Here is a 5,958-nt window from a genome sequence, read left to right as displayed (position 1 = left end):
TCTGAGCTTGGGAACCCCTGGGAGGGCTTGGGCTGGGGGCAGCAAGGATCCATCCATCCCCTGTGCCCTCTGCAGCCCCCTGGGTCCCTTCTCCCTCCCAGGGAAGTGTTGGCTGGGCTGGACGTGCTTTAGAGGCCCTGCTGAGACTGATGCTGCTCACTGAACTCCTTAATTGCTTTTAGTTGTAGAGTTATTAAGGAATACAATTTAAATAATGTCAGGAGTAGGGAAAAAAAAAAAAAAAAAAAAAAAAAGAAAGAAAAAAAAAAAAAAAAAAAAAAAAAAAGAAAGAAAGAAAAAAAAGGATATAAATGAGCTGAAGGAGCTGGGAGAGAAGCTTCCTGCAGAGCTGGGGTGCCTCTTAGCAGCAGCAAAGCTACAGCCAGGGCCTGTCCCCCCTTCCGAGGGGTGCAGCTTTCCCCTTTTTCCTCCAAATCTGCTTGGCTGGAGGCAAAGGCTCCGGAGGTTGCCCATGAATAGTCACGGGAGAGCTGCCCGTGCTTGTGAGCTGCCCCAGCTGCCTTCCCTGCCCACAGGTCTCCCGAAAAATGAGCTTCCTGGCAGAAAGGAGATGAGAAAAAAAGTCCAAGATTTTCCTTGAATATTCCTCATTACCCTCTGAAGACTTGTAGGCACTGGTTAGATCTGATAGGGAGAGAAACGTTTGCCCAATTATGGAGTGGAAACGATCCGGGGGGGAGTTTGGAGCCTCCTCCCCCTGTCCCAAGGGCAGATCCCGGGAAGCAAACACGGCTGGGCTGGGAGAGAGCTCCGCTGGGCACCGGGATGCCCTGAGCCTGCTCCTGGCACATTCCTTCCTCCCGAGAGACTGGGGGTGTCCCAGTCCCAGGGAAAGATGGGGGGAAAAAAAATTGTGAAAAAATAAAAAAGTTCGTGGTTGTCTGGGGAAGTCTGAGAGCAAAAAGGAGCCAAAGACCTTCAGAAAAAAAAATAAAAAATAAATCCCTTGATCATAGCTTGGAGAAGAAGGGTGAGTTAGGGGTGTGCCTGGACTGGGGGAGGCAGATCATAAGGTTCATAGCAAGCAAACCTGCTGGAAAGGGCAGGAGATGAAACCCTCATTATCTCCAGCTCCCGAGCACTAATTGGGATCACGGTGGGATTTTTGGAAGGGAATTTGGAGCCCATTGCTCTGTACAAAGCCAACAGAGGTGTCTGGGGGATGGGGGCTCCTGGCGAGGTGATGGATTTAGCCAGGGCTTGAAATTCCTGCTGAAAAATTGACTTTCCCAGAAGATAGGCACCTGGGAGAGGAGATGTTCCTGGCAGCCAGGTTTCTAGAAGCTGCTCTGGAGGTGGATGTCAGTATTTTAAATATCAAATGAAGAGAGAGCAGCTGGCTGGCTGTACCCACCATCCCCTTTCTGTGGATGTTCAAGCAGGGAACTCAAGGCTTTTGCTGGAAAATGCCTCAAAGAGAAGGAAAATGGGAAAGAAATGGGAGAAGAACGGGATGAGCAGGGCAGGAGCTCCTGCACCTTCAGCTCCCTTTCCCTCTGCTGATCCCAGAGGAATGCCATCACCCATCCCTGGAGCTGGGCTGGAAAAAAAACCCAACAACAGCAACAGAGAAATGAAATCCCTCGAGAAAAAAACAAAACAAAACAAAACAACCCCAAACCAAACCAAGACCTCAACAGCTCTGCTGTTTCCTGCTTTGCATTTCCAGCAAAGCCTCCAGGCCCGGGCATGGAGCTGCAGCTGAGGGATGGGGGGGACCCCAGCCAGGGGGTGTCAGGGGTGCCCCTCAGCCCAGTGGGTGCTGGTGGTGGGGAGGGGGTGCTGGGGGGAAGGGGCTGCTCTGAGCCCTGCCAGGGCTGCAGCTGGTGAAAGGAGAGGCTGGAGGCGAGACAGACAGATCACTTGATAAAGATGTAAAGTGAAATAGAGGGTAAATACAGTAATCTCCAGAACTTCCCACCGGGGTGTTAGTGCTGAGGTTGTAAATACACCGAAATCAAAGACTCATAAAACATGCAAATTGCTCTCTGTGTGTTTGTCTGTCTCCTTCCCATGTCTTTGCCCCTCACCCCTTTCCTCTGAATTTCTATCTCTCTATCTCTCTTCTTTCCATCAGCTCTTCTCTGCTCCCAGTGAGCCTGTTGGGGCGAGGGAGGGAGCCTTTAAAAGACATTTTTGTGGTTCTGGGCAGCAAGTCAAAAAAAATCTGCTTTTTTTTCCCTGCCACCCCGCTCCCTTCCCCGTTCCAGACTCAGGGACACGTCACCCCAAACCTACACAGCCATCAAAATAAACATTAATTAAGATATTTTCAGTGATGTTCACTGTCACAAATTACCAGCCCCACAAAAGAAACGCTGCTGTGCAACTACTCATGATGTCAGTTTATCCCTTCTGCAATCCCTGAGATAAAGCATCATTTCTCTGCTCCCTTCTCCTGCCTTTCTCCCCATCCCGCTCCATCACTGGCAGCTCCATGGGGCTGGAAAAGCAACGCCAGCCCCTGGGATCCCTGCTCTGCACTGGCAAAAGTCATGGAAGGGCATGGATGGCAGGGATGGCAGGGATGGTCCTTGGATGGCATGGGGAGCACGGGTGGTCCAGGGGTGGCACGGATGTCTTGAATGGCATGGATGGTGCATGGATGGTGCATGGATGGTGCATGGATGGTGCATGGATGGTGCATGGATGGTGCATGGATGGTGCATGGACAGCTTGGATGGCCCACGGATGGCCCATGGATGGCCCATGGATATCCCATGAATGACACGGGTCTCTTGCATGGCATGATGGCTTGAATAGCTCGGATGGCACAGGGCATGGGGCAGGGAGGGTTCAAGCAGTTGGCACAAGACCACAATCTGCCTAAATGGGAGGAATTTAGATTCTTGGTGCCCTCTGGTGAACTGGGGTCCCCTTCCTATGCTTGGGGTGGGATGGGCTTTGGGGTGCAGGGCTGTGGGGTGTGGAGGTGCGGGACTCAGACTCAGGGGTGCAGGGCAGAGGGGTGCCCGGGTGCAGGGTGCCGGTGCTGGTTCTGGGGAGGCAGCGTGGGCCGCCCGGAGCTGGCAGCGATCCGGGGCTGGCAGGGCAGGGTGGGGAAGCAGGAAAGGGAGCCCCGCTCCTCCTCCTTCCCTCGGGGAGGGCTGTGGCTCTCGACGGGAGGGTTGGGAGCACAGACAGACTCTCTGGAGCCTCCCATGTAAATCCTGGCAGGACCCAGCCAGCTCTGAGCTCATTCACGTGAGATCACCGGCTGGTTCGGGGCAGCACGGCGCGGGTCAGTACCTGCTGGGATTTCTGTGGGGACCCTGCCCCGGGGGCTGCCCACCAGCCGGGGGAAGGGTCCGGCCCATCCAACCCATCTCCTGCCAGGTCCCTCCTGCAGCAGCATCGTGGCCGTGGCCGTGGCCACCGGGCTGGGCAGGGACCCACCTGGGAGTGACAGGGCTGAGCCTGGGGATGGCACAAGTGACACCGGGGGTGGCAGGTCTGACCTTGGGGACAGGAAATAGGATGTTAGAGATGGCAGATCTGCCCCTGGGGACAGCAGATCCCACCCTGAGATCAGCAACACTTTCGTCTGCTGCCCCAGCCTGGGGGCAGAGGCTGCAGCGAGATGGGGACAGCCCGGGGGGCAGCTGAGGTGCAGAGCCCCGGGCTCCCCCCGTGCCCTGGCACGACACCAGTGTGGTGGGAAGCTTGGCCTCCAGGATTTTCCCCGTGGGTAGGATACGGCCTGAGGTCTTCTTCTGTTCTCCTCAATCGTTTTTCCTTTGGTGTGAAAACCTTGTGGGATATTTGCATGCAGGGGTGACTTCCCTTACCCGCTGCCGCTCCAAAGAAAACAGATCCGGGCGTTTGAAAATCTCAGCTTACATACCAATCCTCCAGCTCCTGCTCCTTTTTGGGGCTTTTCCTTCTTTTGGAGGATCAGTGACCTGAAAATGCACTTGATGTTTTCCCTAGGAGAGGTGGATGAGGAGAGCTCCAGCATAGCTGCATATTAAACCCAACCTCCTGCCACTGCCGGCCCCGCTGCTGAGCTCCTGGCTGCTCCCCCCCCTTAAACACCTTTTTAATCGTTCACCCCAGATAGCTCTAATTAGATTTTTTTTTTCTTTCCCCTGCCCTAAACAAAATCAGCAAGTTCCCAGTGTGTATTTCCAGCCCTTTCAGGCCCCTTTCATCTTGCCCTGCCCCTGGAAAATGCTGCCCTGGACAGGGAGCATCCAGAGGGACGGCACATACAGGGATAGACACAGGTCTCTGTTCCCGTAAATGTGTTTTTTTCCCACCATATTGCAGTTGGGATACAGTACCCATGCACTTTAGGGCCTCTCCAGCCCATTTGAATAATTTTCATTATGTTTTCCACAACACTGTTCTAAAGAGCTAAAAACTATCTGCCTACAGCTTCTCACCCACTGCCACAACTCCCCAGAAGGGAAAGATCTGCTCCTGGCAGAGGTTTTTTTTTTTAGCACACGGAGCTCGGGGTTTTGGGAACTTCAGGATGCTCAGGACCTTTTCCCTCCCTTGTTTGCTTTCCCCCCGTGCTTTAGGGCAGCTTCAGGAGTGCCTTTGCCCCCTCCCCCTTGGCACCCATCACCTCTGCTCTCCCCTTAGCCCAGGGCACAGCCAAAACCCTGAATTTCCTCCAAAAACACCCACGGGGGGGAGGGGGGGGGGAAGGATTCAGCTGCCCCTTCCCTGCCTGCTCCTCTGGCTGCTGGCAGGATGCAGAGGCCAGGGCTGGGCTCAGCTCCTCACACCCAGCACTGAGCTGATTTTTTGCTCCTTGCAGCCCCTTTTTCCCCCCCCAGAGCCCCTGCGGGAGGGGAGCAGCTCCAGGGGGTGCTGGGGCATCCAGTCCTTGCCCAGGTTCCAATAAAACACCCGGGAGAAGCAGGGAGGTGCTAAGTCCTTCCCTGCATCAGCTTCCCTGACATCCCAGCTCCTGCTTCCCTCCTCTCCATCCCCACAGCCCCTCCTGGACTCTTCTTTTACCTTTTCTTTTCCTCCTCACAGGGCTGTGGTTTTGTTTGGTTTTTATTTTAATTTTTTCCCTTCCTTTTTTTTTTTTTTTTTTTTTTTTTTTTTCCTTTCCTTCTACTTTTTCTTTTTGCAACCTCAAATCCATGAGTGGCCACTTCTGAAGTGATAAAAATCTTATTCTTTGCCTTTGCTCTGTTGGTTGGGGATTTTTTTTGGTTGGGTTTTTTTGTTTTTTTTTTTTTTTTTTCCAGGCAATTGGTGCTTACAACACCTTAATTATCACGTCTCCCAGAGCTGGTTAAAGATTTTAATGCTTCCTTCCCCTGCCCCAGTGTGCAGCAGAGCTCTCAGCCCCACAAAACCTCACTCCTGGAACCCCAGCACCTTCTGCTGCTGCATTTCCCTGCTCACTCCTTCTCCCAGTGCTCCCAGTGCTCCCAGTTTCCCCCTCACCTCCTTCCCTGGGCAGGTGGGAAGTGCTCGAGGCAGCGGTGGGAGAGGATTTTCAGTTAAAATCTGTTTTTTTTTGTTTTTTTTTTTCTTTTAATTTCCCTGGCATCACACAACCAGCCAAGGGTTTGCATCACTGTTAATCGTGCAGCACATCTGCAGGAGGTGCAGGTTTCCTGGAGCCTCGGCATCACCTCCAGCCTGGAATCTGCTCCTCTGCTGGAGCCTGGCTGCTACTGAGCAGCCATCTCCACGGGTCCCCACCTTTCAAAACTCCCTGGTTTTTATTTTATTTTATTTTATTATTTTATTTTATTTTATTATTTTATTTTATTTTATTTATTTTATTATTTTATTTTTTTATTTTATATTTTATTTTTATATTTTATTTTATTTTATATTTCATTTTTCATATTTTATTTTATTTTATATTTTATTTTATTTTTTATTTTATTTTATATTTTATATTTAATATTTTATTTTATTTTATTTTATATTTTATTTTATATTTTATTTTATTTTATATTT

This window comes from Heliangelus exortis, chromosome 14 (assembly GCF_036169615.1).
Source record: "Heliangelus exortis chromosome 14, bHelExo1.hap1, whole genome shotgun sequence".
NCBI lineage: Eukaryota > Metazoa > Chordata > Aves > Apodiformes > Trochilidae > Heliangelus > Heliangelus exortis.
This window is presented reverse-complemented; position numbering follows the sequence as displayed.